Genomic DNA, 10894 nt, shown 5'->3' with positions numbered 1-10894 from the left:
TCACCACTCACGTATGCGCACATGCATGCGTACAGCGGAACAGTGACCAGAGCGGTTGGAAGGGCTTTGAAAGAGCGGAAGAAACATCTGCAGGCGCGCGTCTTCTCGTGTCTCACCTGTGAGGGAAGACGGAGAGGTGACAGCCACGCTGACATTCGTCGACGCGCGTGCACTGAGGGGGGGGGGGGGCGAAGACACGAGAAAAGCGACAAAACATTCCCCACAACACACGACAACTCCACACCCACACGCACACAAGCGGAGGGCTCAAGTGACCTACAGATAAAGCGGCAGCGTCTCTGCGAAGTGAAAAAAAAGGGCCACCTCCGCAGGGCCTGTGAAACAAAGAAAAAAATCGACGGATGGGCCTCGGAAAAATGTATAGAAGGGGCCGCAGAGGTACGGCCTCGGAAAGGAGAAAAAAGGAATCGACGGATGTGCTTCTGAACAACATAACAAAGGGGGCCGCCACGGCAGGGCCTCGGAGAAAGATAAAAAAGGGGGCACATCACGTGCGGTTACTGCAGATGTTCAAGAACACCCGTCCATCACGTTTGCGGCGGCAAAAAAAAAGGAGGAAAATACGGTCTTTTAGCGGCGAATCTGTGGTGGGGTGAATTTTTTTAATATTTAATTGCACGCCCTGTGGATGTGCGCACGGCATCGCCGCCGGTGAAGCTAAAAGGGTTCCACCGTGAGTGCTGAATGGCCGGTTGCGGCCCCTCCTGCTTCCACAGCGATACGGCAGGCAGTGCCTGTTGCTGGGGTGTGCTAAGGGGACAAGGGATGGGCGGCAGCGTCGCTGCATCGCTCTCCTCAGTGCACAGGCCTACGCGCCGGAATCGCTCGATCCCGAGTTCCCGTCGCTGGCGCACTCTGAAGCGGATTTCAGCAGCAGAGAAACCGGCCCGGCTGTAGAGACCGAGTAGAGCACCGCCTAGCCGACTTCCGCGATCGGTGCGCTGCTTCTTACAGCCGCACAAGGGGCGGGGGGCGGGGCTCTGCGCCATCGAGTCGTGGTCCATTGTGGGCGAGGCAGGCTTAGGAGAGACGCAGAGGGCAGGAGAGAGGCGAGCGGGCCAACGCAGGCAAAGAGAAAAAAGAGAGGGGATACGGGGAGGGAAGAGCACGGGGAAAGGGTCCCGAGTGTCCACGTGTGTGTGTGCGTGTGTGCGTGTGTGTGCGTGTGTGCGTCTATGGGTGTGTCTATGGGTGCGTGTGCGGGTGTGTGTGCGGGTGTAGGCAGTCAGGCGGGGGGAGGGGGGGACGTGTGTGCCGAGAGGCAGTGGTCCCTCCCGCACACGCAAAAGAAAAATCTAAAAAATTTATCAATCGAGAGAGACGATGGGGGAGCGCACGACGATCTGAAGGAGTTTCGCCGTCTTTTTTTCCTTCTTTGCTCTTTTGTTTTTTTCGCGTTCAGCTGGCGGATGGCAGAGAAAAAAAGCGCAAAGTGGAGACACCTCAGGGGTGCCTGCGGGCTGTCGAGAAGAGAGTCGAACGAAGAAACGATGTGAGCGTGAGTGGGTGTGTGTACGTGGGGAGTGCGAGGAAAGGCGCTGCATCTTCATCCGTGGGCGTTGAACGGGTACATCACAGGCATAGACGCACGTGGGGAGCAAAGGGGAGAGGAAGGGTGGACGTGAAGGGGGACAAGAGGGGAAAGGAGAGAGGTGTATAAAGTTGGAAGACAAGAGGAGTCGAGCGCGGAAGATGCGGGCACACAACGCGGCATGAGGAAAAAGACGAGAGGCGGGGAGAGTGCTGCAGCGCGAGTGAGTGAAGCAGAGGATAACGCCGAGGAGTCCGTGCCTTTGAAAGAGGTCAGCTAGGCAAGAAGGCCCAAAGACTTGGCACTAATGACCAGCAAGAGTGAATCATATGTGAGGTGAGAAGACGTAGAGGAGCGGGCGCGCCCAAGGAAGAGAGGTCGACGACAGAACCTTTTCGTTGTGTGCTTTACACCTCTTGTCCTCCTGTCGCTGCCTTCGAGCCTCCACGTTTGGAGGGGAAGTCGATGACGCCAGGTATTATACCCCACCGCACGGCGCAGATCTTCGCAGACGAATGCTTGTGCACTATGGCGTGCTCTCTCACTCAAGGTAGGGAGAGGCATTGCCTTCGCAGTCTAGCTCCGTAAAGACACGAAGGTTTAGCAGAGAGTAAGCGGAGCTCGCACGGCAGACATGGTGGCGATGGTGCGCTGAGGCGACTATGGCAAGCTAGCGCGCATGCGCTCACGGAGAAGCTTAGCCCCAGAGAATACACACCACATCCGAGTAGTCAAGCGCTGCCACGTGTTATTCGCAAAGGGCATCACTTAGCGGTTCATCGAAAGACTAGCGAACATTCCAGGCGAACCTAAGCTCGTGGTGAGGGATGTGAGAGGCCGTAGCAGCCGAACACCGAATGGCCCCCCCTCTCCACGACGGAAGGCATGTATGGCACGTGATACGTCGAAGGGGGACCCCTGGCGGCACCACAGCAGAAACGACAGTGACTGAGAATGATGCTCTTCAGTGCTGAGAGAGAAGGTATCGCGTGGATCTGCGTGGAGCACAAAGCCTGGGGTGGAAAAGACATCACCGCATCTCTCATTTCTTTGGTGCAGGTGGTGAAGCAGCAAACCCTTTTTTAGGTGTGCGTGCGGGCGCGTATTTCAGCCACGGCAGCCCACCCGCGTGTGAGTGAAAAAAAAGCGCGTGCGGTTGTTTGGCTGGTTCGCTTTGTAGCCGCGTGTGAGCCAAAGAAGAAGCGCACGCGGCCTCTTGCGGAAAGCAGAAAAGACACGGGCCCATCACGTGCGGGTCTCGTGCGAAAAAAGCGAGGGAAGACGGCAGGGAGGAGGGGAGGGGGGGAGGGGGACAACGGCGGGACGGGGGTGGGAGGGGGTTTTCTTTAGAAAACGCTCGAGTGTGCGGCAAATAAAGGGGGGAGAAGAGGCTGTGCGCAGGAGGAGGAAGAGGGGAGGGGGCGGGGGTGTCAAGCAGAGTACAAAGCGTGAAGAAAGAAAAGGGAAACACGAGAGAATAACGAGAGGGAGCACAACAGAGGGGCGCAGCGAGGCAAAGAAAAGAGAGAAAAAAAAAGAATGGGCAGAATGCCGCGGGCGTGCCGCTTCCATTCACAAGCAGTTTTGAGATCATGCTTGTCCGCGTCGCGCATAGCGCAGTTACCGGCTCGACCCGTCGGTGTTTGGCAGGCTACGGTCCCGCTGCGCTCCTGTAGGTCGAAGGATAGATACTGCGGTCCAGTAGGTGACGCCATTGGTGTGAAGCTCCTCCAGCTCAGGCGCTGCCAACCGCAGCGGCGACACGCTCTGTACACCGGGTATTGTCCAGGTCCACCACCCTCAGCTGTCTTGCAGACTGCAGGGCTGAGATGTCAGAGAGCCTCGTGCAGCCGTGCATGCGGAGCTTCTCCAGCCTCGGTGGGCAGCGACCCCACTCGGAGATGCTGCAGACATCGGTGTCGGAGAGGTCGAGAGAGCGCAGCGGCGGCGCGGCCTCGAGGTTGTGTGCTGGCGAGTAGTCTCGCACATCCCGGCATCCGCGCAGACGAACGCTCTCCAGTCCGCTGTAGTAACCAAGGGAGCTGACGTCATCCACCGCCGTGAAAGACAGATTGAGGTGTGTGAGTTGGGAGAGGTGCGCGAGCGCCGCGGTGTCCCTCAGCGCCGAGCAGCCACTGACATCCACTTTGTTGAGGACACGGCACAGGCGCAGACCAATCAGCGTCTCAATGCACGTTCGAGACGCATGGAGCTCTCTGAGTTCCGTACAGAAGGCCACAGACCATCCGAGAGAGCACAGCCGAAGGCACCCGTTCAGGTTCACCCTCTCGAGTGCCGTACACTGCGAGAGCGCATCGATGTTGGCGACACTCGTGTTGGAGATATCAAGATACCTTAGCGCCTTTGCCCCTCGCAGGGCTTCAATGCAGTGCACCTGCTGGCATCCTCCAACATCGAGCAACTCGAGGCGGTGGCACTCACGCAATGCGTCCAGGCTGCTGATGCGAGTGCACTGAGCACGAAACTCTCTCAGGTGCGAGGCTGCGGAAAGGGAGTCCATGCTCTGGAAGGCGGGACAGCAAAAAATGCTCACACTGCGCAGTGCCGCACAGCAGCCGGCTTGCTCGTTCGGTTCTCGGGGGTCTGCTTGACTGTTGCGTACGTGTTGCCACCCAAAGCGCGACAGCCAAGGGCACTCACGAAGCTGTAGGGACTTGAGACATCGACACTCTTCGATCCCCGCTGTGTCAACGAGGCCACAGCGCTCCACGGTGATCCGCTGCAGCAGCGGCACGCAGTCGACCCCGCGTAGCGAGACGAGGTCGGCGCACTCGTACAAGATCAGCACTTGCAGGTGCAAACATTTCTTCACAAGGCCACAGCCAGTGAACCACGAACCCTCAACACGTAGCGAGCAGACAACTGCCTCGCTGGGGATCGTATCAAGGGCCTTCAGTGACACGCAAGCAGCACCAATGTCATCGGGAGACCACGCCGCAAGGTACCCCCCTGCTTAGTGCAGGTCCACTGTGAGACACGAGCGATCGAGGCAGCTGTCCACCACATCACCGACGCGGTCACTCGAGAGCGCAGGGTAGGCGTCGCCGAGGAGGGCAACAGCTCTCCCCTTCAAGCACGCCTCAACCGCGTCGCGCACGTACGCACTGTACGCTGCGTCGGCTGACCATGACCCTTTCCACCCGCACAGAGGACAGGTGGTAGTACCACTGACGCTCATCTTTAAGCAGCACGCCTCGCAGAGATGGTGGCCGCACACACCGCTGCTCATCGCTTTCAAAAGCACCTCGCAGCAGACGTGGCAGAGGAAGCGACGATGCAGCCCCACGTCCCCGGGAACGAGGCTGTGCAGAACTGCTCTGCGGTCGAGGGTCGGCAACGCCGAGTCACCACGCTGAGCGCATGTGATAGCAATGGTGTCCTCAGTGGACGATGCAGACTCTGCCACCGAGGCGGAGGAAGATCCGGAGGCCTCATAGGAGACGTGAAAGAGAGACACCGGTAACGAATGACGATATTGATTCGCCATCGGTCGCAGAGTTTTATGATGTCGGCAAGAAAGTCACTCACACGATACAACCGAGTAAAAAGCCCCGTAGGAGACACCAGTGAGTGCCCTGTGAGGACTAAAACACAAATTAGACAAGTACAAGGAGAGAGCGCCTCAAGTTGATTGAGAGAGAGGGGGGCAGAGCATCCAACCCCCATGGCCACAAAGGAGCACGACAAAGCAGAGGCATATAAACAACTGCGCACGCGCACACAGCAGAATGCACGGCGCGGGAACACGTCAGACTGGAGCGACATGGCTGCTCTCATCGCGACTCAAAGTCTGTGATGTTACAGTCAATCATCATCTGTGCACAGATCCACAGAGTCCCTCCCTCCTCCCGCTAGTCATCACTAGCCATTTCAACCCCTGTTAGCCCTCCCTTCAGAGCACTATGATCTTTACTCAGGAAAGATCCCCAGAGGCGTTTACACATCAGCTGGCATTCAGTTGAGGTAGGCGTGTGGCTCTCTCAACGGAGAATGGATTTCAGTCAGCTGGGATCACGTAGCGAGTCAGCAGGAGCGTCTCAAGAAAGCGACTATGCCCTCAAGTAGGGGATGGCAGCGTTACGGTGACGAACCTGCCGCTGTCATATGCATCTGCTCTTGTGCTTTTACCCTCCCCTCGTCTGGGGGGTCATCCAGGACTGTCACGAGCACATGCGGTGAGCAACTAGTAAGAGTTTGAAGGAGAGCAAGCGGTGCATGGGTGTGGGTGTAGGTGTTTGGGTAGCGGTGGGAAAGGGGCGACAGAGAAAGAGTGAGACGGCCAGGGGGAGAAGAAGAATAGCACGTCAATTGCGAAGAGAGCGGACTGTGGTCGCCCATTACCACTCTCCGGCCCTCCATCCTCTTCACCCCCCCACCACCACCACCACCACCTCCTTTTGCTTCCAAGGGAGCCCCGAAGCAGCAGCAGCAGCAGCAACAGACGCCCGTTCCCTTCGCGCCAATCCCCACAGAAGCTTGCAATTTTTTGCTTTTCTTCCCATTAAATATTGGCGCCCCATCTAAGCTGCGAGTTAGGCACGATACGGTATACGTGCGTAGGCAATCAACATGAACGCTGGAAGCGTAGGAAAGGCTTCTGCCAAAGGGAACACCATCATGCCTACTCTCGCTACTGTTACCGCGAGACACGCAACGACAATCGCTGTTGGAAGAGGCCCTCACCTGCATGCGAACAGGACCAGGGTTTCTACAGCAGCGAACAGCGAGCAGCAGCCACGGCGCCCCTCTCCACACTTGGAGGATTAGTTGTGCCAGTCCAAAGTATCGACACCTTCGAAGGTGTGCGAGATGATGCCGCTGCAAATGATGAGCGGGACGGTTCAGCTGTAGCCCATACACAGCGTTGTACAGCATACCAGGAAAAGTACTTGTCCACCCCCCCCTCCTCCTCCTCCCCTTGGTTCTTGGACGTGAGGTTGCGAAATGCCCTCTGAGGTTCAGCGAAGCGGTGCTGGAGAGGGCGGCGACATCCTCCCCTTCTCATGCACAACCCTTCACAGGCAGTCGATGTGCACATGCGATGGAAACGAGCGGCGCGAGCCGCAATCGGGCATGCGTCGTAAGAGCTACACTGAATACTGGGAGATGCTTCCGCAGAGAATAGCAGCAGTTAGACGACAGACGAGCGACATCGCCATGCTTGCGAGCTCGCTAACGTTGAGTAGCCGCAATCCAACGCGCGCCAGCTGATGGGACACTTTGTGCCACCATCCCCACTGCCACGCCAACTACGGTGCGGAGCACTGCGGGTCCTACAGAGACGAAAGTGAAAACGGCGCTGTGGTGCACCAACGATGCACCCGGGGGGGGGGGCAGCGACTTCCATCCGCCAGAGCCAAAGGCTCGCGGTGGTCGAAGTTGCACAGGCAACCGCGCTCGTGTAAAAGAAGCCGTCGGTCACGATACCGGGCGAATGCAGTGCACAAAGCCCCTGGAGAACAGAATGACGAGAGCTGGGCGTCACCCGCTCTCACCGCGTCACACCCCAATGGATCTGCCGCGGCGGGCTCAAACATGCAAGCCCATCTCAGCAGAATCTATGGAAGTGAGGTCAGCCTTCTCACGATGACTTGAGCGCCGCATGGTGTAGCTTCCCGAGGTGAACGAGTAAAGCAGCTTGGTGCCGGTCAGCCCAGTAAAAGCACCAACAGAAGAGGCAGGGCAGTCCTCAGCTGGTCGCTGCTCAGAAAAAATGATAGCGCGATAAACCCCCACCATGAGCACCCAGCAACACTGATGGAAGCCGTGCAGACGCGTTGAAGAAGATGATCCTGGCCAGCGTTCAAGTTGAGCTCAGCAGCTACGCCACCATGCGAGTAACAACCTCACTCATCAAATGCTCCACAAGCCACACACGGAGATGCACGTCTTCAGGGACGGCGCTTCGTTTCTCGTAAAAGATGGCCTTAACGCCCACTACGCACTCCGCTTGCGTCGCAAGCAGACGACCGCGGTGAGCGTCCGTCTCTTCAGTACGATCGAAGAAAAAAGGTGTCCGCCTACACGTTCAGTCCCTAATTGTAGTACTGCGCTGCGCAGCACCAATGCCTGGCCTAAGAGTAGCCACCGGCACTGCCGTCAATGATAAAGAGAAACAACAATATGTTTGGCACCGTCACGGATAACGGCAGTGCAGGGACTCACCAGAGAAAGCTGAGAACAGTCCATCTTTCACAGACCGCAGAATGGTGCAGCGGTCAATGTGCCAGGGCGCCCAGTGATTCTGCTGAGTACCCTGGCACCTCAAAGACCGCCCTCGTCAGCACACCGCCAAACATTAACCGATGAACCGTGACGTCAAATAGCTGTCGAGGCGCCGCGCGTGTGTGCGTGCGCACAGCCTTAGCGACCGCGTCGTCACCTCCACTAAGGGGGCGATAGCGAGAGCGCGCCTCTACCACGCAGCGCACACCCGCACACACATACACACGCGCCGGTCCACGTTATCGCGCGAAGGGGAAGTTGGTGAAAATATCCCCCTCCTCCCGCAGTGCAGAAGCCACACCTCCTCAGGAGCACGACGAGAGCGGTGGGACTTACCGCTTACGCGAATATAAACAGAAAAACGCCACCAAAATCACACCAGAGAGAGGGAAGGGGATCGATGATGCGAGGGGAAGGACAACATAGGGAAAAGAAAGCGTGTATAGTGCAGGTAGCAGCGACCCTGACACGAGTGTACACATGTGGGGGGCATGATGGTCGCGCGGTGACGGCCGAGTGTAAACATGCTCGCTATTAGTTTGCTGAAAGCTAATCACAGGGTGTGCGTCAACAGTGATCGACATATCTCAGTCTCTTCATTTTTCTTCTGGTTCCTCTTTTAGCTGCAGAGTGGAGGTGCTGCGCGATGACCCTTAGCTTCGCCCCCTCCCCCCCCCACACACACACACAAAATGCAGGCACTGTTGCGTCGGCACGTCTTTGCAGTACACGCTGCGGAATGGGAGAAGCAGCAGCATGAGAAGAGCAGAGTAGCCTCCTCCACGCAATTCGCACACTAAAGAGCATCAAGACGGCAGTTACTCACACCTGGCGCACAGAACAACAGGATCGCCCACCGCGCCCTAGGAGTGGCGTGTGAGAGTCACTTTCTTCTCTAACGTTCATACGTGCTGCCTCCAGCTTGACTCGGCGCTGCAGAAAGAAAAAAAAGAAAGAAAAGCGCCGCTCAGCATAGACAGAGGCACTGGGGAGAAGGGGGCCAACACGGTGATCAAGGAGAAACACACGCGTCACCTGCGGGAAAAGTCGCCAGTTGGCACAGTCACCCTCATTGATGCAGTCAGCGCAGGGCGTACACTACACTCAATAGATAATAAAGAGTGCCAGCTGCAGATTCGAGTCGTCGAGCACGTGTCTGTGCGTATGTTTCTCAGCAACACTCTCGTTGGGCTTGTTTGCGCGTGCCTTCTGCATCGGTAGAGTGAAGGGAAAAGAAGAGGAAGCAGCAAAGGCTAGAAAGAAGACAACAAAGATGGGGAAAGACTGAAGGGAGGAAGACGGAGGGGGGATGGCAGTGCTAGTTGGAAGAGAATCATCAGGTGGTGGTGGGGTGAAGTGGTGGCGATAAACTCACTGTACACGACACCCACACGCAAGCACTCATGCAGACAAGCCAAGACAGGCAGGCAGACAGAGAGACGAGAGAGGGGAGGTGCAGAGTCGTAGCATGAAAGGAAAACAGGAAAGGGAAAAGCATTGCGAGGTAGGGGAAGGCAGAGGGGCTACAGCGACTCTACAAAGTAATGCCACCGAGAGAGAGAAAAAGCGGAAAGATAACGAGAGGGCCAACGCGACGCTGTGAGAGAACGGGTGGAGGGGTCAGGGGAATTAGGCTGGCACTACAGAGAGAGGAGCAAAAGACAGGTAGAATACGAGCAAAAGGGGAGGGAGAGAACTCAGCCCCAGCACGGCAGGCGCGCATGAGTTCTTCGCTCTCTGTAGGAAGTTCAAGAAACCCTTCGAATGCTCCTGCGCTGGACTATGCGATATAAGAAGTGAAATAAAGCAGGTGAAAAAAAATATATAGCAAGCGATGCAGGATAGAGAGGGAAGAGTAAGATAAGAGCAAAAGGTGCGTCGGGCAGCGAAGAGGAGAGCGGCGTTGGACACTGGAAAGCGGTAGAGAAAAAAGAACGAGGATGTGAACAGTTCAAGAGCAACCTCACCCGCCATTCCATCATATTGCTCTTCCTGTGCTGGCAGGCTTTCTCTATTCTCTCTACCCTTCTTCTCTCCCGGCGGAGGGTATCGATAAGTGCGCCCTATCCAGTCCCGGGCGGCAGCTGCGCGCACATGTTGGCCAAAGAAGTGACAAAGCAGTGCGTAGTCAAAAAGGAAAGTTAGAGCAAAACGCAGAGAGCGTTGGCCGTCCACCTCTCTCCTCCCCTCCCCTCCTCTCCCTCTACCTCCCTCGCGCGCCCACCGGTCTTCTTCGCCGGTGTAGGTCGTACAGAGAAACTCGTCCATATCCTTGGTGCGTGGCGCACCCCATCTTGCAGCGCGACAGACGTGTAGGTAGTGACCACCGGCGACAAAGAGCTTACGCTGGGTGGTAATCGAAGTGGCAGCTTATTTTCGCTTCTCGAAAATGATAAGCATCTTCTCCAGTCAGAGCGCCTTCTTCGCCTCCATCATGTGCTCAGGATACGTGTAGGGGACTTGGTGATGGTCAATCTGCGGCACAGGTTGTCGCACCCTATTCGCGTAGTTCGCACACGGAAAGTCGTCCTCTGCGTCCCTGTAGAAGTTGTAGCGATTGCCTATAAAGATGGAATTGGTGGTCAACACAACGTCGCCGATGAACAAGTGAATTGGCTAGTCCACTTCCATCGTCACGCGCTGGTGAAGAAGCGCTGTGAAGGTACCAATGCTCATGGTGGGCGCTACAATGAGCCTCTCGTCGAGGTCCAATAACTTTCCGTTTCTCCTCTCAAAAGATGAGCATTTTACCCACGGACAGGATCTCTGCCGCCGCCTCCATCCGCTCTGCCTAGGAGTGGAAGTCCATGAACTTCATGCTGAAGCTGGTGGTAGACACTCGCCGCAATATGGTCTGTGTGTGTGTGTGTGGGTGGGTGTGGAGGGGGGGAGGTATGTCTTCCCATCTTGGAGTGATGAGAGAAATGATACGTGTAAGCAGCGTCGCTCTCTCCTTTTTCTGCGTAGAGGTCAAACTTGACTGTCCGCATATGTGCGGGCGGGCGTGGCTTAATTGGGGGTCCAAAAAGGGAATGTGGTGAGGGGAGGGGAGGCATCAAGGTAGAGAGGGCGGCGGCGATGGTGAACGAGCGTCGT

The 10894-nt window shown here is 56.8% G+C and overlaps 2 pseudogenes across 1 annotated transcript; both read right to left on the bottom strand.

Annotated features, from left to right (window-relative positions):
- Nucleotides 1-3206: 3206 nt before the first annotated feature.
- Nucleotides 3207-5060, bottom strand: LPMP_191520 (annotated as a pseudogene).
- Nucleotides 5061-5318: 258 nt separating this feature from the next.
- Nucleotides 5319-5391, bottom strand: LPMP_19snoRNA1 (annotated as a pseudogene). Its single transcript has one exon. The product of its transcript is annotated as a C/D snoRNA (small nucleolar RNA).
- Nucleotides 5392-10894: the final 5503 nt, after the last annotated feature.

Source organism: Leishmania panamensis, assembly GCF_000755165.1.
Source record: "Leishmania panamensis strain MHOM/PA/94/PSC-1 chromosome 19 sequence".
Classification (NCBI taxonomy): domain Eukaryota; phylum Euglenozoa; class Kinetoplastea; order Trypanosomatida; family Trypanosomatidae; genus Leishmania; species Leishmania panamensis.
Note: the sequence above shows the minus strand (reverse complement) of the source record. Positions and strands in the feature narration are given on the sequence as shown.